This window comes from Pinus tabuliformis, chromosome 4_2, assembly GCF_031772625.1.
Source record: "Pinus tabuliformis cultivar Carrire ecotype Pingquan chromosome 4_2, CPIR1, whole genome shotgun sequence".
Lineage (NCBI taxonomy): Eukaryota > Viridiplantae > Streptophyta > Pinopsida > Pinales > Pinaceae > Pinus > Pinus tabuliformis.
In genome coordinates this window covers 489,889,561-489,913,782 of record NC_142304.1, presented here as the reverse complement: position 1 = coordinate 489,913,782, position 24,222 = coordinate 489,889,561, and positions in this window count along the sequence as shown.

Here is a 24,222-nt window from a genome sequence, read left to right as displayed (position 1 = left end):
GGGGTTGTTGGCTACTGGCTGAAGACCTCTCCTATGGGGGTCACCCACAGGTGGTGGGAAATAAAGCTTTATGAGAATCTAGTTTTACATGACAGGTCGAAGCACATTGAGATCAAGTATCACTATATCTAGGATGTTGTCCAAAGAAGAGGTGTGAGGCTCGAATACATTTCTGCTGATGAGCAGGTTGTTGATGTATAGACATAACCACTATCCTTGATGAAGTTTGTTTTTGAAAGAAGCCTGGAGTGGCTGAGAATTCTTCTCTTGGAGAGAGGAAGCATTGATTGTATAACATCACAAATCTTCCTTGGGCATGGCTGAGAATCCATGGTTTATGGTTGGGAAAATTGTTTTGGTTACTCTCTTGGGTCATTGAGTTTGACCAAGAAACCTTATGGTTGGGGAGGTTGGTTTTGAGGCTTGAAGTGATTCCTTATGTGATTGTGTTTGAACGAGAGACCAGTAGACTTGGTCGGGGATATTGATTTTGAGTATTCTCCCTTGAGTGATTGTATTTGGCTGAGAAACCATATGGTCAGAGAGATTGACCCTTTAGACATCGAGATCAGGATTCCTCCCTTGGGTCGTGCACTGAGAGACTATATAGTTTGGGAGTTTGATATTGAGATAGGGATTCCTCACTTAGGTCATTGAGCTTGACCGAGAGACCCTTGTTTATGGTCCGAGAGATGGACACTATGTACTCTCTTTAGTCATTGGCTTTGACCGGGAGGCCATTTGTAAGGTCAAAGATTTTGATCTTGATTACTCTCTTAAGTCATTTGTTTTGATTGAGAGGCCAGTGGGATGGTTGGAGAGATTGACTTCGATTACTCTCTTGGGTCATTGTGCTTGACTGAGAAACTATTTCATATGGTTGGAGAGTTTGGCCTCATGAACAATATTTATTGATCCCATGGTCATTTGGGTTCTGACCTTGATGCCATAAGTTTGTGTTTGTGGGATGGGCTTGATGCTATCAACCTTTCCTTATGATGAGACTTATACATATGATTTTTTGTGATCTCTCCCTTAGGTCATTACCCAGAAACTAGTGGGTTGGTTGGGGAGATTGATCTTGAGAGAGAATAAAAAGTACCTCTTTAGCTAAAAGGGAGTGTTGAGAAAATCTAGCTTCATTTGTTATTTTTATCAATAAAATTCAAAGAAGAAAATTTGAATTTATATTTTGGTTTATGACCCCACTAGTGTTGAAGTTGACCCTCCTAGATCAGGTCGACCTAGCTCCTTAGAGGCACCCATTCGATCCCTCTTGGAGACTATATATATGTGATCTCTCCTCCACCAGAAGGCACTTTGAATCATCTCATCATCTCTGCGGATATATGTGAAAGTCTGGGCTCATCATCTATATGACATATGCGATGGACTGATCTCATCATCTCTGTGATATATGCGAAGGTTGGTGGCTCATTATCTTTGTAACATATGCAAAAGGTTGTGGTTCAAATCTTTGTGGATATGCAAAGGTTGGTGGGTCATTATCTTTGTAGCATATGCGAAGGACTTTTGTTAATATCTCTGTGGATAGGCGAAAGTTGGTAGCTCATTATCTATGTAACATTTGCGAAGATCTGTGGCTGATATCTCTATGGATATGCGAAGGTTGGTGGCTCATCATCTTTGTGACATATGTGAAGGTCTGAGGTTCATTTGTCTATGATATCTTGACTGTGTAAGAGGCCGATTTTTGGCCTTCTTGTGATCTAAAGTTGACCTAGTTGCAAACATTCTTGGAGAGTAGATTTGTGACATTTTTGTCTTGGCATATTGGAGGGTTGGCTTGACACTTGTGGGAGGTCATCTTGTTGGTCAGTTTCTGTCTATGTCTTAATGTCTTGACCTAATGGATCATATGTACTAATTGGCTAATTGAACGTTCTCTCACAAGGATAGAATTACTGGGTTTTCCCACTTGTGGGGTTTTGTCTTAAGAAATTTTGGTGTGTCTTGTTTTATTGTTTCACTACTACTCTACTGATCTTAATTGTTGAATTTTTCTAAGTATAATTGCTTAATGATTTGAATGCTATAAGAAGTTAAAATGCATTATTGGAAGTAGTTATCAGATTGAAAATTATTCTAGCCTCTCCTTGCAGCTAGAAAATCAAGAGTTGACCTTCTGTTTGACTTCTGGTTACTAGCATTGACATGGCTTGTTTCTCTACTGTTGACTGAATCTTTGACTATGGGTTGATGGTCGAATATTCTCTGGATCGTTGACTATTCATTGACTGAGATTTGTCTTTGTTTCTGGGCATTGACCGAGGGTTGACCGTAGGTCAAACCCTGCAGTTTGACCAAAGCTTGATTGTGGAATTGCAAGCCGAGTTTTGGCCCTTTGACCAACAACTGCAAGCTGGAATTCAACCCATTTGACCAAACTATTTATTGTGAGGAGATCGCTAACTTTCTCTGTCCTTTGACTCTTTTTGAATGGACATTTTAATGTGGTCAATGGTTGACCTTTGGACTGGAATATTCTGATGTACAATTTGATGAATTGATCTCTTTCATAAGGAAAGATTACTGGGTTTCCCTCTTGTGGGTCTTTGTCCCAACTCATTATTTTCATTGCGATTTCTGTTGCTCTACTGAAGATAATGGTTGAAATTTTCTAAGTCTAATTGCTTGATGATTTGAATGCTCTAAGAAATTAAGAATGTATCACTGGAAGTATTTATCAGATAGAAAATTGTTCTAGTCTTATTTGCTACTAGAAAGTCAACACTAAAACCCCTATGACATGTTTAATTTTGAGTGTACATGAAGAAAATGGTTTACAAGCCAATCGAAAAGCTCAATACAATGAAATAAGCCACTAAAATCCCACACGCGGGTTGAAATTGCTCTCTAGCATGGCATCATGTTTTTAGGGAAATTAATGCTCCAAGAATGGATGGAATGGGCAAGGTACATCTGCAATCATCAATATCAATCAAATGATTGAGAGGAAACGCTTAAATCATGCGTCAAAATGTCTCCATATGCCAAAATCCTTCTCTGGGTGGCGTGAATCATCTCCAATGGGACTATAAAGACATTGTGGTGCAATCTCTCTCAAGCGTTGGGGCTGTAAGAGGTAGTACAAGCCCTTCCTTGTCATCTTGGAGATGACCAACATCATTTGGACTTCGGGTTAAGCTATGCCGATGAAAATGTGTTAATGCCAGCCTAGGGGCATGTTGGGTTTGCAGGGTACATCATTAAGAGTCTCCAACACTATGTAAAATGAATTCAGTGTTTCACATATGGTGGTGCTCTGAGGTGTCAATCAACTGTCGGAACAATCAAGGTACCCAACGCTCTACTATGGTGGGGAAACACTACATTTGTAAGGTCATCAATGCTCCCTAGAAGTGTAGTATGGTCTAGACATCATGTGGAGTGCAAGCATGTAATGTGTGCCCTCAAGGCCTCTGCTAATTTGTGAAGGACCACCTGTCAAAACTATTTGAAGCCGAAGTGAAAGTAACCATTCATTAGAGACAATGACCATAGATGCATCATAGTGGACCATACTTAATTGTTAAGGGCATAGTAAGGGATTAGCTTCAAATATCTAAGTAGACTAGGTCTTGCAAAAGTGTTCCCTATCGTGATAGGCGTTACTAGATGGTCAACCCTATTAGTTGCTTCCAACTCCTAAGGGGAGATGAGATGTCCAAGGTCAACCCTTCAATTCATCGATGTTTGTGATAGTGGTGGCAATAGAGGGAAAAGGCTTCATGGCTAGGTGCCATGGTCATGGGACCAGCTGATGGAGGGCCATCATACTGAGTGTATAGATGTATGGATGGAGCGATTGTGGATGCATGAGTTACCCCTTTCCTCGTTTGGCTTTTTCTACCCCTCTGGTGCACCTTTTACTTATTTTTTATAATGCTTTGATAAGGAGCATAACTTTTGTGTCCAAGCTTGCTTTTAATAATGTAGCTTTTGTTTACCCCTTAAGGATGATTCGGTTTCTCATTGATTAGGCTTAGGACATGCAAGGGTTCTTTTATTATGTGATGGAGCATCGAGTGTTCAGGAGTTGTGTGATGGCTGGTGAGGGGTCTGAGCTCATGCTAGGATTTCCCCATGCGTTAACTATATTCTTGGCCATCTTTTGCATTTTAACTTTTCATTTTCTTTCAGTGTGGCCATCTTATGCTTTTACCTTTCTTTTAGGTGTACCAACCTCTTTCCTTGAAAATGGTTGAAGTACCTATTGATAAATGACCCACCTTCCTTTAAGAAGAATGCTAGATGGACGAGAGCACTTATTGGGGTAGTGTTTGGTAAACTTTGGGATAAAATTTGTTGAAGGCCATCATAGGGCTGTTGGTTGGCTGGCTGGCTGTTAAATGAGGAGAAAAGTTTTCACCTATGGGTTACCCATTTTTGGTGGGTGAGAAGGCCTATTCCTTAGTGCTCGATGCCGATTCATAGTGACTTTGAGAAGCTTGTTGTTGCTTGTTTGGGAAGGGAGACCTCTCTCAATGCCTTTGATGTAGTTTTTGCTTATAGGTTTGTAGGATGTATCCTGCTCTATTGTACTAATGGTTGGATGATTCTCAATACATTTCAATGGATTAGTTTGATTGTGTGGATCTCTATCTTTCCAATATGATATTGTTTGTATTAGACATCCTATATGCAACACACTTAAGTGGCTCATTTCAAATCTTTGCTAGAGACCCCTTTTTCCCAATTATCAAATTGTTTTGGTGTTTGTACTATGGTGGTTTGTGGAACTTCTATCTTAAGATGGTTTGTGTTTAATATTATGAGGGGGAAGGTGTTATCTAATGCTCTATTCTTGGCTTCTGATGCTTCTTTAGGTAATATGTCATGCGTAAGGTCGATCATCTTTTTAAGTTGGTTATCCACACGACAACTATCACTTATGTTTTAGCTGCATGTATTCTATAGTTTAGCCATAACCACTCTTTGTGAGATACTAGGTATTTTTGAACCCACTCTCGTCGTATATTCAAGCTTCCTTCTGAGTTTCGCTCTCTTAGGTGCACTAATATTGGATATTGTTATTCGTCTTTTAGCATGGGTACCTAGATTTTTTTTGCAGCACACCATTTGTAAGCTCAAATGTGTGCAATCTATGGCCATCTAAGGTCAGTTGGGATGAAACGTAGAAGTGTATTGTAGTTCCTGTTACCACAAAATTTAGTAGGCCTTGGAGACATAACCCTACAAGGCTAAAGCTAAACCAAGTGCTAACAATGGGTAATGGCCCACTTTCACCACAACCAAAACCCCCTTCTCTTTATGGAATTTCACCGATGGGAGGAGTCCTGGTAGGATAAGATCATGTATGAAAAATATTCTAATGGTAGAGGATAGGGTGATAAGCTAGGATCTCCTTAAGAAAGACTCAATACATGGCTCAACGCTTCACAAGGAAGCAATCCACTTTCTATAGGAAGACCTAGAAAGATATGCACAAGATGTAGGGTTTGATTGATTCGACAAGTGTTGGATTAACTCAAGGTCAAGACAAGGAGAAAAGGTTTCCTACAATGAATATTAGCGAAGGAAAGGCTCTTGAATCCTTCAAGAAGGTACTTAAGTTGAGGGAAGAAGAAGTAGGTTTTCCCTCTTAGGGAAAACACCTAGGGTAAGAGAATTTATGGATAAAATTGAAGTGGATGCCTGCCAAATTGATAGGTTTTGTGAAAAACCCTATGTACATGATGTTTAGGCTCTCCAACCACCAAAATACCCCTTCCCTAAAATTTTGCTCTAAGCCCTAGTGTCTAGCCCTAGCTTTGAAAGGACCGATTCAAGAGAGGGAAAAGATGGATAAGATATGAGATCGATCAACAACAAGTTGGTCCAATGCCTTGTCCTTTGGGAGAATGGAGTCAAGGATGGTTTGAAAGAGTCAAACTTGTTCCCAAGGAGGAAAAAATTTGATGCCCTAGCAAGCAAATTTCAAACATTTACCTACTCTATGGAAAAATGGATTTTCATGGGAGAGATGAAATCAATCAACAAGTTGGACCAATGCCTTGTCCTTTGGGAGAATGGAGTCAAGGATGGTTTGAAATAGTCAAACTTGTTCCTAAGGAGGCAAAAATTTGATGCCCTAGCAAGCAAATTTCAAACATTTACCTACTCTATGGAAAAATGGATTTTCATGGGAGAGCTCCAATAATTTCACCACTAGGACGATTCATTGCATATTATTTATGAGTAATGCATGCAATATTCATCTAGATAGGAATTCAAAATTTATCTTCAACAAATTAATGCACAATTTACCATGACCTAGAATTAATAATTCCATACATTAGATATAGAGATTGATATTCAACAAAGTGGGGCACTTACAAGATAACATGCAAGAATTCCTTCCATCATTGCAAAGGATAACTCCAAAGAATATCCAAGAATAACTCTAAATATCAAAATGCATCCGAGAATACTCCAATTCATCCACAAAAGAGAAGTGTGAGTTGCTCTAAGAGGTTGAAATTCTGAGAGATTATGATGAGAGATGCAAATGACATCTCTCTAATAGATATGTGGTCTATCATGACCTATTTTAGCCTACAAGCCCCTCTAATAATAAAATAATGTGCAACTAAAGGTCTAGGTCACAATCCGACCTAATAGATTTTTCAAATGTAACTTTTTCTCCACAAATGCTAGTCGAAATGCTGACGTCATGCTTGTGTGGGCTGCTAGAAGGCTAATGTTGATGCCTTTTGGTGCCTTGACAAGTGTAGAAGGCCTCTAAAATCAAGATCTAGGGGTTATCCCTTATATCTCGGTGCAAATCATCTTGTGGCCCCCAAATGTGGGTCTAGGGCAGAAAACTGCGTCTCATGGGTCTCCAAGTGATAAAATCGCTATCTTTGCTCCAATGTTGGGGGGCACTGAAGATGGTGCTAGCCCTCCCATGTCTCATTGCATAAGACAAACCTCATTTGGGCCTTGGATCAATTGCCACACCATACATATATATGCTAAGCTCACTGGGGGCAAACTGGTCCAAGTGCATCATCCCATGAATAATATAAGGCAAAGCGTAGAAGTTGTGGGTGCTGAAGGTGCCCATTGTTGCGTATGGTGCTCTACATCTATCTGCAGTGCAATGGCTCTGAATATGTCACCTGTGGGTGTCAACATGTTCCTTTGGAGGACCTGGACCCCGGTTAAGTTTCCTAGACCAATTGGATGAAACCTCCTGCCAATTACACACAATATCCAATGCTGCAACTTTCATCGTCAAGTACATTAATCATTAGTTAATTTAAGTCATCCAGGCTTGAAAGAAATGGGCATAATAACACTTAATATGTGGCTTCTCTTCCAAATTTGGGGCCTTAGTCTTGTAATGTTGTTACCTTCCTAGGCGGGAGAAACTAATGGACGACCCTATTAGGTGTTCCCAACCACCAAAGGGAAGTGACATGTCCTTAGTCCACCCTTAAATCGATAGGTGCTATGTGAATAATGATGGAATAAAGTGGGAAAGAACTCCATAGCCAAGTGCCATGGTCAACGGGGCCGACTATGATGGAATACCTCATCTGGATGTATAGATGTGAGGAAGGAGCAATCGTGGATGCATGAGTTACCTCAACCTTTGTTTTTCCACACCTCAATATTGCCTTTTACTTTTTCTTGATTTTTCCTTTTATTACTGCTCGTAGCTCGAGGAATGAGAGCTTGCTTTGTATGATGTGTAGCAGTTATTACCCCCTTTAGGATGGGGTAGTTCATTGCCTATTAGGGGTTGGGACATGCAAGGGTTCCTTGTCTTCTATGAGATAGGGCAACATTGGCCCAAGAATCAAGTGATGGCCATATGATAGAGGTAGAGCTCATGCTTGGATTTTGCTCACGTGCTAATTTATAAGTCCCAACCATTTTTTGCATTTTGATTTTTCTTTTGTTTTTCTTGTGGCCTTCATATTCTTTTTCCTCTTTTTTAGCTGCATCGACCTCTTAGGGTATATTTCCATGCCCTACCTAAGGTATGAGGATGTGTGTATGCCAAATCCCAATGAACTAGTGGTTAGTTGATCTAAAGAAGGGAGGTGGAATGGGGGCTCATAATATAAGATGGAAAGTGGTAAGTATGGAATAGGGAAAGATGGGGCTACGATATCTCAATCATGGCTTCCTAAGTAGTTCCCCCTTCCTAAAGCCATGGGCTGTTAGGGGAGGTCCTATTGGACTAGGATAAAACATTAACCCTCCATTTAAAATGAGGGAACAAGACTGCAACCAAGACCCTTCCTTCTTCCAAGTCACCACATAATCCATGCCAAGATGCCCATATTCAAACAAGCATAAGCACCCAATTGCATAATGAATAAAGTACCTTTTGATCAGAAGCCCACCTTGAACCATGTGCTCTTGACACTTGGGCGAGGAAACATATGACTGATGCAAATGGTGGAGATATGAATGGCACGTCCCATAGGCTATGTAATGGATCTCAGGGCCGCTGGTTGTTGTTTGGAAGAGATGAATAGGAGAAAAGTTTCTGTTAGTGGTCACCCACGTTTGGTGGGTAACAGTTCGTCTTGGGTGGACGGTCATGACCATTCTTCTTAGTTTTACCTTTTCTATGCTTGGTCTTTTGGCTTCGCTGACTGGCCTCAAGTGTGTGGTAACTCCCTACCTTGATGGACATCCTTTTGACCTAGGTTGGTATTCGGACATCAAGGAGTTGGACCTATTAGGTACATTGTATAAAGGAGCATTAGCATTGTAAGGGTGATCATACTATGTAAGGGTGGAAACACTCATCTTTTTTTGTACCACCACACCTATCCTTATTCCCCACATGAACAACTTTTCTTACATATGCACACCTCTTTAGCCATGGCCATCATTTTTCATGGTAGTCTCAAAATTTATGATGCATTTGTAGTTGCACTCCCCAAGGCAACATACCAATCTCTTTAAGGCAAACAGGAGGTCCATCATACTTTTCGAGGCATGCCAAATCATGTCAAAGTCGAAGCACTCAAACCATCCTTCTCAAAGTACCATTTCAAATTATTTCTTCATTAAGGTGGGGCTGATTTCTCTTGGTGTAGGAAGAGGGGTGAAAGAGGCAACATAACACATCTTGTGAATAAGCGTAGGGTCACTTCAAGTTGAGGTCACTTCAGTGGACCAAGGCCAAGACATAAGAAATCAAACTCAAGTTTTAAAACACAAAGTAAGCAAATTTTGGACCAAACGCAAGGAGCCATTCATCTTTTCCTTGCGCTTGGGAGGTCAAAAGTCAAGATCAAGGAAAATGAATGTCTTATGGAGAGCGTTGGGCCTCATAAGGCTCCTTGATTTCCCTCCAAGCTTCTTATGCAAGTGATCTAGCCTAAGGGTACCATAAAGCTTTGTGCTGTCTTGTTCTTGGTTTGATCCATCTTGTTCCTTGGTTATATCTCTCTCTAATGCACTTGTGCTAGGGTTATTTCACTCTCAAGGGCTGCCTTATTGCAGTTTATCTCTTTATTCATTGCAAAATTTCGATTGGTCTTGGTTTTGTTTGATTTTCTTGTTAACACTTATGAATCTGATCAAACATAGAAAAGAAGAAATAACACCCATTAGAGGAAATTTTAGCCTAAAAGTCCCCATGAAAATTTCTTGTAATTTCCATGTCCTAATATGTAAACCAATCAAAATCTTTTAAATTTGAAAAGTGGCACATGTAAATATTTTGGAGGGAAAGGAAGAAAAACTATTTTTTTAATTGTAATTTTGGCTTATTTTTTATAGGTTTACTCAAATTTTAAGTGTAGGCACTCGTTTTTTTAATGTATCTTCAATTTTGATCAATGTGGGTCTACTCAAAAGTATGCATAATGGGTACTCATTGGATGTGGAATTTAATTCTGCATCCAATGAGTGTCTACACTGAAAATATGAGTAAACATATGAGGAGATAAGCAAAAAATATATTAAAAAAAATAGTTTTCTTCTTTTCCGTCCAAAATTCATAACTTTTATTTTATTATTTTTCCTTAGGAGGCCACTTTTAGGCTACCATAAAAACAAACAATGGAGCACTTCCCTATATTGAGTTAAAAGGACAACTTAATAATTTTGTTTTGTTGATCACTAATCAACACCATGATGTTAGAGATGACCTCTTCATCGCTAGAGCCCATTTAACGTGATTATTGGGGCAATTGCATGATTCACATTTGCTCAAAAAAGAACCTGATAGCATGACATGTTGTTGATAATCTGCTTTTTCATATGGACCCACAACTAAATACATATAATTTAGAATGAAAATTTAACGATTCATACCCACATCTTGCCCACAAATCCACATGTACTTTGCTCATGTGCCTCAATACATTTGATAAATTCATATGTGATGTAACATCCGTGGATTATTGTGGTATCCTCTTGGGAAAACTCTATCAATATGATTGCAATGCCCAATGAATGCTTACAAAAATCTATATACTTTGTACAAAGATGATAAGTGATGTATCATACACAACACTTTTGTATCTTCTAATTTATTGCCAAGTTGTAGGCTAGGAAGAAAAACAATCAATCAAGCACAAAGTATGGTACTAATGTTTTTACCCAAATGGATAGAGAAATGGCAAGCAGATAGAATATAATTGTGGTTCTTAACCACAATGATAAAGATGAGAAGCCCTTATAGAAACATTGAAATGGTATTGACTAGCATGATGAAAGTTACTAGGACAAGAATGTTGGAAAGTCCATCTAGCCAACCATGGTTAGAAAGGAAGGCAAATGAGTGAATAAATGATGGAGAGGTCACACTGTTACATTTAGTGTTGATAATATCGACATTGACAAAATATATACGAGGTTCCTGAAAACATCTTTTCGGCAATATCGACGAAAATATTGGTGAAATATCAGAAAATATTGGAAAACATAAAAAATGCATAATATATTCATTTTTTGAGATTTTTAAAGATATAAAGCAACAACAACATGAAATAAACACATTGGCACATCAATATGAAGAAAGCACTCCTATATATGATGTAGTGGATGTCAAATAAAAATGATATATCAAAGGCGATAGTAAATCTTGTTGATCCCTGATCCAATCAAGGACACAAATGTGGAGAACCAATACAAAATTACATCACATATATAAAAGTATCTCGTCATCATGAGTTATATGTAGCAAAACAAACAAAACTAGCAACTAGCTATCTGAGATCAGTGCCTTCTCCCCCTTTTATGGGAAAAATGATGGGATGTTTTTGAGGTCTGCCCCTAGCAGTAGAAGGCCACAACCCTGCACCTAATGTCAGATGATGATTACTGGGTATGGAGCTAAGCTCTGCTATATGTGTAGAAGATGGTGTTGTCACTGATGCTCCCACAGTCTCCTCCTCTTGCTCCTCCTCCTCCTCATGCTGCTCCTCCCCTGAGTGTTCCTCTTGCTGCTCCTATACTAATGGTTTCTCCTCTAACCATGTAGGTGACTCCTCCATGATGGGAACCTTAGACTCCACCCTCCAGTTAGACAATACATCAATATTGTCTAAGGAAATGGCATCCACATCCAATGGTTTCTCTATTTGCTTCACTCGTAGTCGAAGATTGCAATGTGTTGATTTCTAGTAGCATCGGATGTTCTCTAAGTCTCAAATTTTTTAGGGAGGCTTAGATACATGCATTCTCCAATACCCATAAATCATTTTGGGAAATTCCACCAGGATACAGTTTTATTAAAATAATTAATTATTTTTAATGGGTCCCTTAGTCTAAACTTAGGAAATTAAAATAATTAATGGGTATTAATCTAAACTGTGGGTGAAACTTCTAGATGAAGGCAGAGATCAAGTCAATATGATCCTAGCCATTGATCTGGGCCGTTGATTGATCAACAAGAGGATTATAAGAGGAGGCTTGATGGGCACCTGGAAAACACATCAAGTGAAGATCAGAAGATTGAATTTCTGAAGCAGAGTAGCTGCCGGAGAGGAATTCAAAGTGATTTTTTGCAGTGAGGGGTAGGGATAGTTCTGGTTGGAGATTTCTTCTGATCCGAGAATACTCAACAAAGGAAGCAGAGAGAGATCCAGCAGAGGCAATGCAAAGCCAGAGAGGCTGACGCAGGGCCACATAGAGGCAGCACAAAAGCCCATAGGGAATCCGTAAATTTGTTGGGGAGATCGATTTTTGGAGCCGGAAGACGGGGTGTGAGACTGGGAGGGTAGGAGTCGAAATCCCAGAGGCAAATCGATTAGCTGGGAGTAGTGACGCAGAACCCAGTGGCTGTGACGTAGGGCCTATGCACTGATTGCGTAGAGATTGCACAGAGGCAGCCAGGGGCTATCGATTCAGTTGCCGGATCAACTAGGATTTCCAATGATAGCGTGAGGTAGTCTCACTCATTTCTCTGTCAGTGATATTCTCTGTACTGGATAGCTAGCAAGGCATCCAAAGATTGTATTCAGAAAAACTACCGCATAATAGTAAAACCCTTAGTTGCTGCACCGATTTTCCCACACTAGGTTTTTCCGGGGACATTTGTAAAAAAAAAATTGTGTAGCTGTGGTGTGTATTTCTTTCTTCCTCAGTTTCTTGTTTCCACATTTTATTTAATTGGTGAATTCTGTAGTGTATTCGTTTCGGTGTTTACTATAGGAAATAGTAAATAATTTGGTTAGTAATTAACAAATAGGAAAAACGTAATCAGTTGCCGCAGTAGAAATTTGGGCATTCAAATTTTCACATGGTATTAGAGGTGCAGGTTAAACAAGAGAGCAGTGCAGGAAGAACCCAACACTGAAGGAAGAAGGGAGTTCAAAATTCCTGCAGAGGCAAGAATTCGAATCCTAGAGAGATTTCCAGATCGAAATTTGCTAGTGGCAGAAGGAGAAGTGCAGCAATAGCTTCAACGAAGAGGAGGTTTTCTAGTGGGACGCAGTGTTCTGCAGGTAGTTGCTAGGCAGAAAGATATCAGAAGGAAGAAGAGAGACCCTTGAGGGAATTCCTAGCCAGGGAATTCGAATTCTCATTTGCTGGGCAGTAGATCTACTGACTCCAGCGGGGAGTGTGTAGGCTAACCCAGTGCTTCTCAGAGGAGTGAGGAGGTCATTCGACAGTTCGATTGGCAGAGATGGCAACCAATCGATTGAGAGATCAGGATAGATTGGATGGGGCATCGAACTATGTGATTTGGAAGGCAAGGATGTCGTGCCTTTTGGATGAGCATTTTCTCAAGATCTACGTCGATAGCATGGTAGCTGAGCCCGCAGATCCAGATCCACTCAAAAAGTACAAGGGAGAAGTGATGAAGAGCAAGCGGATGATCCTCGACGGAGTGAAGGATCATGTACTCCGTCACATCGTTGGCAGAGGGACTGCCAAGGAGATGTGGGATGCTTTGTCAACACTATATCAGGGAACTTTTGAGCAACAAAAGATGTACTTAGAGCAGAAAATGAGATCCACGTAGATGAAGAAGGGGGAATGCATTGATCCGTTCCTTGCTAAGCTTCAGGAGACCCGAGACGAGTTAGCAGCTGTGGGGTCAACACCTCAAGCTTCCGAGATGGTAAGACTGACCTTGAATTCAGTTTCAGAGGAGTCGTAAGTTTTTGTCCACAACATCCTAGCAGGGAGACTTTTCCAGACTGGGATGGAATGTGGGCAGCTCTAAAGCAGGAAGAGTTGTGGAGAGACTTGGTCAAATGTAAACTTGATGGGAGCAACAGCAGTGGGTCGAAGCCCAAGGAGGAGGATGAGAACGCAACCCTTTCATCCAAGGGGAAGCAGGAGCAGCAGAGGCAGAAGAAGGACGTCTTGAAGATTAATTGCTTTAGGTGTGGTGAATTCGGTTACTAGGCTACACAGTGTCCTCTCAGGAAGAAGGGCAAAGATGAGAAGCATGATCCGAAGGTTGCAGTCGCGAAGATCGAGGAGGAGTTCATCATGAAAACCCAGGTGTCTCCAGGAGGGAGATGTGGAGATCTAGATTTGTAGTCCGAAAGAGCTGCAGATGGACAAGATCCTTGAGGAGTCCACATCTCAGATCAACACCTTGCTACGAGAGCCCAGATCAGTAGTAGCAGGATGGACTAGTGTTAGTTGGTGCAGAGGAGTGCCGAAGTGACAATTGCAGTGGTTAGAAGTGCCAGAGACTGAACAACGCAAAGCTAGAGTTGGCAGCAGTGCAGATGGCACAGAGCAAAGGTCAGCAACAACACAGAGGCTTCAGAGGGTCAGCGAAAGGACTAGGAGCAGTTAGAACTCCACCAATGAGATACATCATACTGAACACCTGTTCAGTAATTTTCGATGCTTTTCTGTTGCTGATGCAGTAGAAACAACAGTTGGAGAAGGTTGCAGTTGGCAGTGGCAGTGCCAACAACAAAACAGATACAAAATTTCAGAGGGAGTTGCAGTACGGATGCAGTGTTGACAGTGGCAGGGTCAACAGCAGTACAGATGCAATATTTGCGCAGTAGTTGGTGCGCAATGATGTCAGACATTAACAACGTAGAGGAAGATGTTACAAAATAGAGTGATGCTCTAGGGGGTTGCATTGCTAGAGCACATTCCTCGCTAAGAGGGAGTGTTGATTTTTGGTAGCATCAGATGTGCTCTAAGTCTCAAATTTTGCAGGGAGGCTTAGACACATGCATTCTCCAATACCTAGAAATCGTTTTGGGAAATTCCACCTATAGACAGTTTTATTAAAATAATTAATAATTTTTAATGGGTCCCTATGTCTAAACGTAGGAAATTAAAATAATTAATGGGTATTAATCTAAATTGTGGGTGAAACATCGAGAAGAAGGCAGAGATCAAGTCAATATGATCCTAGCCATTGACTAGAATCTAATTTGGACCGTTGATTGATCAGCAAGAGGATTATAAGAGGAGGCTTGATGGGCACTTGGAAAACACATTGAGTGAAGATTAGAAGGTCGAATTTCTGAAGCGAAGTAGCTGTCAGAGAGGAATTCGAAGTGATCTTTTGTAGTGAGGGGCAGGGATAGTTTCGACTAGAGATTTCTCTCGATCCGGAAATACTCAACAGAGGAGGCAGAGAGAGATCGAGTAGAGGTAGCGCAGAGCCGGAGAGGCTAACGTAGGGTCACGTATAAGCCTAGAGGGAATCCGTAAATTTGTTGGGGAGATCAATTTCTGGAGCTGGAAGCCAGGGTGTGAGATCGGGAGGGCAGAAGTCAAAATCTTAGAGGGAAATCGATCAGCTTGGAGCAATGACGCAGACCCTAGTAGTTGTGACGTAGGGCCTACATGGTGATTGCGTAGAGACTGCGTAGAGGCATACGGGTGCTGTCCATTCTGTCGCTGGATCAGCTAGGATTTCCAGTGATAGTGTGAGGTAATCTCTCTCATCTCTCTGTCAGTGATATTCTCTGTACTGGATAGCCAACAAGGCATCCAGAGATTGTATTCAGAAAAACTACTGCATAATAATAAAACCCTCAACTAGTTCACCGATTTGCCCACACTGGGTTTTTTCGAGGAGATTTGTTCAAAAACAAATGTGTAGATGTGTTGTGTATTTCTTTCTTGCTCGATTTCTTGGTTCCACATTTTATTTAATTGGTGAAGGCTGCAGTGTATTCATTTCTGTGTTTACTATAGGAAACTGTAAATAAATTTGTTTAGTAATTAACAAATAGGAGAAACATAATCAGTTGCTGCAGTAGAAATTTGGGCATCCAAATTTTCACATAATGCACATACACCAAACCATTGAGGCATGAGAACTCGAACCTGTAAGAGTGTCAAAAAAATTAATTAGTCTTGACACTTGAGGGTCATAAATTGCAATAAATGTAATTTCTCAGTTGAAGGTTGAAGCTCAAAGTTATGCGGTATACTTGTTGTGCTTCTTTGAGTGTATCTCCTCAAATACACCCCAATTTTGCTCATACCCTGAAGAACAACAGGTCTGACTCAGGATTCTGGTGGCCAATTTCTGCAAATTTGGTGCCCTTGCACTATAGCTTCAACACTAAAGATCTACAACAAAATAAAGAAAAGTTAAAAGTTAAAAATTTAAAACATAATTAAACTTTCAAATAAAACATAATTGAATCTAAAAAATCCAGAATTATAAATTAGTAAATTGAAAATTCTAATGAGTCATGACTTGTCACTTACGTGGCATGAAGAGGGTCCTTTCACGAATAGCATCATTGAAGCCAAATAAGGCAACACCATCCCAATACATCTATATCTCACGATTGATTTTGCTGCAAAGCTTGGGATCAGGTACCATCCTAAGAATAGAGCTATGGAGCCATTCCATCACCTCGCCATCAAAATCAAAGCCGCATTTGTATGAAAATGCAGGGTTGAGGAAAAGTGCTGCTGCATGAATGGGTCAATGAGGCAACCTTGTCCACCGACTACCAATTACATCCCATAACATCATCTGTCTATTAAACCCACCGGAACCCTTGTCTACATGATAAGCACGAATGATGTCCTTGGCCCTATCCATGGCCTCATACAAATAAGCCATTGCAGGCTTAACCTAATTTACCAATTTGATAACCTTTACTATAGGTTCACTAACTGAGGACACTTCTTTTACTCCTTGCCAAAATGTGTTAGTGTACACCATTTTTGCAATGACTCTCCCATCCTGTCTCCTGTTGTATCTACAATCATGCCACTCATTAGAAACCAGTGTTGATAATATTGGTATCGGCAAAATATCGACGAGGGTCCAAAAAACATCTTATCGGCAATATCAAAGAAAATATCGGAAAAATATCGGCAAATATCGGCAAGCATAAAAAATCATTTTTTTTTTAGATTTTTAAACATAGCCGATATTTTCAAAATATGGCGATATTTTGCCGATATTTTCAAAATATGGCGATATTTTGCCGATATTCTCAAAATATGGCGATATTTTTGAAAATATCGCGATATTTTGCTGATATTTTCAAAATAGAAAATATTGCGATATTTTCTCGGCAATATATCATTTTGCCGCAAATATCGCAATATTTTCAAATATCGCCGATATTATCAACATTGTCAGAAACAAACATTTGCTTCATCTCAAACTAACATCGAAGAAAAGATTGAAGAGTAATAAAGTTGGTGGCAAAATGTGTGATTGTAGGATGCTGTAACTCGCTGTTTCTGGTGTATCTCCTCATGAGGCTAAGAACAAAAGCATGGTTATATATAAACTTGGGGATGCTCCTAGCCATATTAATCACCTCCTTGATGATGGAGAGTTTCCCCATAAGCTCAAGCAGCAAATTGATACAATATGTTGGACATGGAGTCTAGAACAATGTGTGGTGCCCATCCATAAGCATGCAGCCTGCAGCCACATAATTAGTTGCATTATCTGTAGTGAATTGCGCCACATTTTGCACACCAATCTCCCAGACAAACCCATCAAACAACTCACATAGTAATGCTTCATCTTTTATATGTGCTGATGCATCCACTGATTTAATAAACACTGTACCTTTAGGACAATGTACCAAGGAATTTAGAAGAATCCTGCTCTTCCTATCTGTCCAACCATCAGACATTACTATGCATTTAGACACCTCCCATGTCTGCTTCAACTCCGCCAATCTAGAGTTGATGTCCTTCTTTTTTCTTGAAGGATTGGCCCCTGTAATTCCTCATATGTAGCACTTTTGTAACCTAGGCCCACAATAGCAGTGGCATCACTCATAGGCTTTCAAAATGGATTTTTTTTGGTGATGTTGAGAGGTAAGTCATTCCAGAAAAGATACCTCCCCTTAATTCTGTTTGCTTCTTTCTTCTCCTTTTTTTGTGCTCCATGTTTGGTTCGTGGAAGAAAAACTGATGACCTTCCACTCTAGTAACATCAATAGGTGATGCTGTGGAGCCCTTCCCACTACCCTCAGGCTCAATATCGTAAGAAAATATTTGGATCCTTGAATATTTGCTTGCACGTTCGACCTTGTTTGTAGCTTCCTCTTCTTTCTTTTTGTCTTTTTTCTCGAATGCTTCAAGTGTAACTCTTATAAGGTCCGTACTAGACTCCTTAGAAAGCCCAACATCTGTTGCAAATCCATAGAATTGGCAGTTAAACGATTTCCTTATTAATGACATTAACTTGTGGTGTTTTCGTTATTATTATTAGATCTTTCAATTTATCATCAAGACTATTGCGAAACAACAAATAGAAGTCGACACAAGATGTAGGCACGTTGCTAGGGAAAAACCCCACTCTTTGGGGAAAACCGATCAAAATTCTTCCTTCAGTAGATTCAAGATGATACGACCAAAACCCTTACAATCTAGACTAGAGACTTCTTCCATCAAGTCATCCTTGTTTCTCATGGTAATAACAACGAGACTTTCTTTTTGATATGGCACCAAAACTTCCTTTTAATAGATATGAAATTCTGTGATTGCACTGAGAGTATATCTTGTGACATCCGAACTTCATTTCAGAGGTATCCGAACTTGTCCTTCTGTGATTTTATGCAAGCTTTTGTGATGTAATGCGAATTATTTAGGCTTGTATATTTAGTTGTTTCTCCTTGTAATAGGCCGACATAACATCAGGAATAGTTGTGTCATTATTTTAGGTGAGGCCGACATGATCATTCTTGAATGTAGCCGACTTGATGATGATCCATTTGAAGTAGACAAAAGGAGACTTGATGGAGGAGGTTTTTGATCAATAAACAAATTGACTTTGACCCAAATAAATAATCCTAAAGCCTACAATGGAGGCTTGACCTATAACAAATGACCCAAGCATGAAACCCATGCTTTAATAAGTCAATTTCAATAAAAATTAAATTCTTTTTGCTTTTCTTTTAACAAATATATTACATTTTGACTTCAATTACATTTATGAAGACCAGACCTAGTTACATTTTCCAACAACATCATGTCAACGGAGTCTACCCTTATGTTATTTCAATTGCGTAACCCCTCTCGTCATTGTGTACCCACACAATTTGCATTTGAGATTTGCCCGATTTGCCCCATGGGCCACCATCAGGTTCAGCATACTGCCAAAATGGGTTGAAGGGCTTTGACATATTGGTAGTGGATTAATAGGCAACATCAAGGCTCAAAATTCAAACCTAGGGCACCAAATTGACAAAAAATTGGCATTAAATCCCCATACACAAAAAATAACAGCCACCTCATTTAAAAAAACAATTTTTTAGTACATTATTTACAATGGAAAATGGCAATAAGAGGGTGCGCGTAAGAAAGTTTTAAGAAAATGAAGCTTGCTGTCCAAATATGGTGAAAAACCTTGCATTGGTTCATGGGTATGAAAATCATACCAAATGACAAAAAAAGAAGAAGAAGCAAATTGTTGGTAGGCAAAGAGGCAAGCAAGCATGAGCCTAAATCTATGAAAAAATCATTAACATGGGGGTTTTTAAGAACATACCTGTTAATGGAAGAAGCTAAGTTTGTTTCACTGGTCTGGAATCTTTGATCCACAATTTGCTTTTGGTTGGTGATGATAATAGCTGTTTGATCCTCAATCCCTCCTCGAAAACCATCACAAAGTTTTCCCCCCCTTCTCCAAGACTAACAAAGCAAAATGACCAAATAAAATGAAGAATCGCTTTTGTAGCCACAGCCCTGCACACCCGGCGATATTTCTCATCATCGTGCGCTATTTCACTAAATATCGCCAATATGATCAACATTCATTACATTCACAATGAAGGAAGATGAATAACATAGTTACTTATCATTGGTGTGTTCCTTTCTTTGCTTTCTACTGTTATGTATTCCTGAAAATTCTTTTTTGTTTTAGCATTATTGATAGTCCTTTTAGTTTCAGATTCCCCCCAAACATACATATAATGATCATTTGATGTTTCATTCTTCTTTGTGGAATAGGTGGGATCCGGTGTTGGTTTAGTTGGCATATGTCTCGCTAATGTTAAAGCTTCTAAGGTTTGTTATGTTGCATACCTGATTAAAGATGTATATGTTAAAGTTTAAGCTTTTGGTTTGAAAGTCTGTAAGGAATGGAAATTTATAAATTGTAGATATTTTTTATTAAGTTATATGTTTGGCTGGCCACATTATTTTCTTAATTGCTTGATTTAAACAAATGTTTTTTAATCCATATTTTGTCTAAATGAAAGCTTTGAATTTCTATACCGTAGAACAACTAAGTTTGTGTTTTACAAAATGCTGACAAAAGAGTAATTGTTATGATAATTAGGTAATATTTTCTTCATTAGTTTCCTACTTGATTTTGCTTCTTGTTCCAAGGTTAATTCTATTTATTGTTTATAATATTAGGGTATGTTCATCTCTGGCTACATGTACTATCTCTTTATATGTTTGTTCTTTTATATCTGATTTCAATGTTTTAGGGTTCCTCAAGGCTATTTGTAAATGTTGGATTAGATAACATCAACAAGCATATGCTGAAATGATTCATTGTTATTTTAGTGAACATTTAATAGCAATGTAAGAGGCATCTGGTTTTTTGAAAACTCCTCATAAGCTCTTGATACGAAGTTATTGTTTGTAACTATTTTGTGGAAATGGCACACCTAGGTGTTTTAACTTGTAAATACGTGTGTGTTTTGGAAACAGATCATTGTATGAAATACCTTTGAAATGTTTCAATGACGTTTCGAGATTTTTGAAATACCATATTTTGAGATTTTTGAAATTGCATATTGGCTGTTTTAGTTGTATTGGCCACTTTAGTTGACATTTCAGTTACTAAAATGAAGAAGAAGAAGTAGAAGAAGAAGAATGTTGACGCTAATTTCTTACGAATCAAGTTATAAATAGAGGGCTTACACTTAACGTAGTAAAAGGAGAATAGAGGGCTTACACTTAATGTAGTAAAACTCTCCTTTTGGAAGGAAAAAATTGCTTTTGGGAGGAGAGTGTGATGGGTATTCACAATGAGGGTGGTGAGAAGGGTACGTGATAAAAGGGAGGAATATGGTTGTTGTACTACTGTGTAGGAGGATTTTTTGGGGACAACTGCTCTACTAAGAGATGGTATCACGGGTATAGAAAGGAAATTTGCATGGTCAGGATTGTGAAGGTTGCAAATGCTCAGGAAGGCAATGAATCGACCTTTGCTATTGGTGACAAACATGGAGTAGTGGGGTTGGGTTTAGGTTTTTAGCAGGTTCTCATGGTTTGGGTTCTCTAGAGCTTGTGTTGGGCATGGTATTGAAGGAAGCAACAATCTCTTTTGTGGGAGAAGCCAATCTTGCAAGAGATCTCCTCTAGAATACATTGCTTTTATTTGTTCAGGGAGTGATAGGTTTGTCAAAATAATGGTTTACTCTCTAAATGCCAAATTTACAAGAGCTAGGGTTTCTTGTTTGAGAAAAAGCAAGCAAGAGTGGCCCTCTCTAACTTTAAAGGAAGTTGTTGCTTCTATGGAAGAGGAATGTGCAATGGGTTTTAACATTGGTATATAGGAAATGGATGTTGAAAGGGAGGATATGGATGCCATTTGGGTATTGAAAATGTGGTCCCCTCATGCAATCCACAAGTTGACAAGTCCCCTCTTGCTCATGTGTCTTTGGATGTGGTGATAGGCCATGGAAATCCTTTAATTTAACACTATCGTCTCAGGCTGGCTTGATGGTATAGGTAGAGCCATCTGTATAACCTTTAGTCAATTCTAGTTTCTCATTGGGTTCACATGTAGATTACTTTAACTTCATCCTTGTTGAGGAGAAATACTATTTTAAGGGATAGATTCAGTTAGGGTAGAGGGATGATTTTTTATTTTTTACTTTGAATATTAGATGAAGAGGCATTTGATTGACAATGTCATTTGAATTGAGAGGCCAAGGGGATTTCCTTGAATTCCAACTGGGGTGTGGGTTTGACAAATGTTAAAAGGTTTCCATGTGCCAAGTATTGTAGTTTGGTACTTGAAATATTGTTGGCTCCCTTGCGGTAATGGAGGGTGGATTTTAACCTAGAGGATCATGGTTAGGCTAAATACCTTTTTTGGCTAGAGTTCCCAACCTTTCCTATTGATAATTTGATATATGCCCTTTTGTTTATCTATTTGCAAAGCACTTTTGTAGAGTTCTTATCGTTGATGGTCAAGAAAATTCTTTTAAGGCTAATCCAAGGGTTTGTGAGGAGGTGGATTTGAATATACATTTTTTACTCTTCTTGTCTATGATATCGATGATATCAAGCAATTGAAGGTTTGGTATCTCTATCTTTTGAATGGTTATTTTGTAAACAAGGCCAAAAATCATTTGATCAAATATTTCTCTCTTCGATGGCCCTATATTGAGGGAGGCCATGGGTTTGGGTTTGGGTTTTGGTGCTCTTGCCTCTTAGAGTGCAAGGATAGGCGACACTTCTATGGCATGAGGCCAATGAGTAGGGGCTCGTAGTCCCTCAGTGGTTGTTATTGGAGAGGGTGGATTTTCTTCAGGTGGTGTGAGATGAGGCCCAGGTGGCTCCATCTTTGGTGGTTTAGGGTTGAGTGCAGATGGGTTTATAATGAATGGTGTAAGATCAGTCTCAATGAAGGGTTTTGAGTGGCTTGGTGGTTCAATTGATGCACAATAGCTTTGCCATTTTGGAGAGGCAGTCTAGTGCACTTTGTTTCTTAGGCCTTTTCCTCCAAGGGGGTTCAATTCTTTCTATTTCCAACATCTTGGAGATTGAACCATGCTGGTAGGTTTAATGTAACAAGTAAAAGGAGGTTTCCTTCCCTGCTAATGTGGATAGGTTTGAGGTTGATTTGAACCCCAAGATGTGGATGAAGTCTTATAAGGATGTGATGGTTCACTCATTTGATTATTGGTTTCTAGGTTTGTAGATAGATGATAGGTTTAGTTGTTTAAAGTAGTGTTCCATGGGGACGTGTCCCCCAGGGTCTGGTGCGCGCACCCCTCGCACCCCACGCACCCGAGATGGGGGACGTCTGGGGAAACGTTTCCCCACGTCCCCCTTTTGGGGAGATGCAGAGGGGGACGTTTCCCCAGTGTGGGGGACGCGACTCCCCAAAAGGGGGACGCTTGGACGCCCCCCCTCAAAATGGTCTATGTGTCCCCCCTTAAATTTGCTTGTAAACAATGATTTATGATGGGCAAAACCTAGTGTTTGACCATATTTCCCTACTAATGCTATGCAATTCATGGTAATGTTAAATTCTTAAAGTAAAAGTGACATTCTCCTTTATCTTTCATTTTCATCCTTTTACTTAAATTTTTAACATTACCATGAAATGACTCAGGATGTTTGAGAGTGGTTCCAACCTCATTGGATTTCATATGGAGAAAGTAGAATTTTAGATCTCACTCAAAATCCAGTAGACTTAACAGTTTTTCAGGAATTCAGGATTTGATGGATTGCAATGTTTCCATTGCATTTTGTCATGTACAAGGGTATGGAATTAGTCTTTAATCAAGAGCACCAAGCCCTCTGTGTTTTTTAGAGTGACTTTTAGACTCATCACTCCATTGTTTTTTAGTTTTAGTTATATCAATCTAATATTTCAGTCTTTAGATTTCAGTATCTATTATAGTCTGTTTTGCTTAGTACTAATGAGATTCTAGAATGATAAATGAGGAATTTTAATTTTAAATCAATTTAGAATCTAGAATGATGAATTAAACCATTAAATCAATGTAGATTCTAGAATGGTGAATAATGAATAATGAATATGGATCAGAGTATTTCATTATTGAATTTTGTGGTTTATGAATGAATCATGTATGTATTAGTAAGAATGATGAGTATGGATCAATGTATTTCATTATTTAATTCAATTATGTATGTATCATTCTATTTATGCTTTCCTTATTGAATATGAATTTGAAATATATATATATATATATATATATATATATATATTAAAAAGGAAAAAAAATTATATACTCCGACGTCCCCTCGTCCCCCCTAAATTTCAATAAAATTTGAGGGTACTCCCACATGTCCCCCTTGTGCGTCTCCCCGTCCCGGAGTCTTGGTGGAACATTGGTTTAAAGTTTAAACCTTCATGTTCCTTCAGAATGGAGCTCTTTTTTATTATCTTGGAGTGTTCAATGGGATAATGATTCTCAGTTGCAAGCAAATTGTTTGAGTGTTGTAATATGTCTAGATGGATGTGGATTTTTTACAAGATGTCAAATCAGTAGGTTCTGAGCTTCAAAATTAGATGATTTATTGAAGGTATGGCCTTTTTTTAACTTCAGAGCATTGTCAGAGGAGTGGAGGCGTCGTGATTTC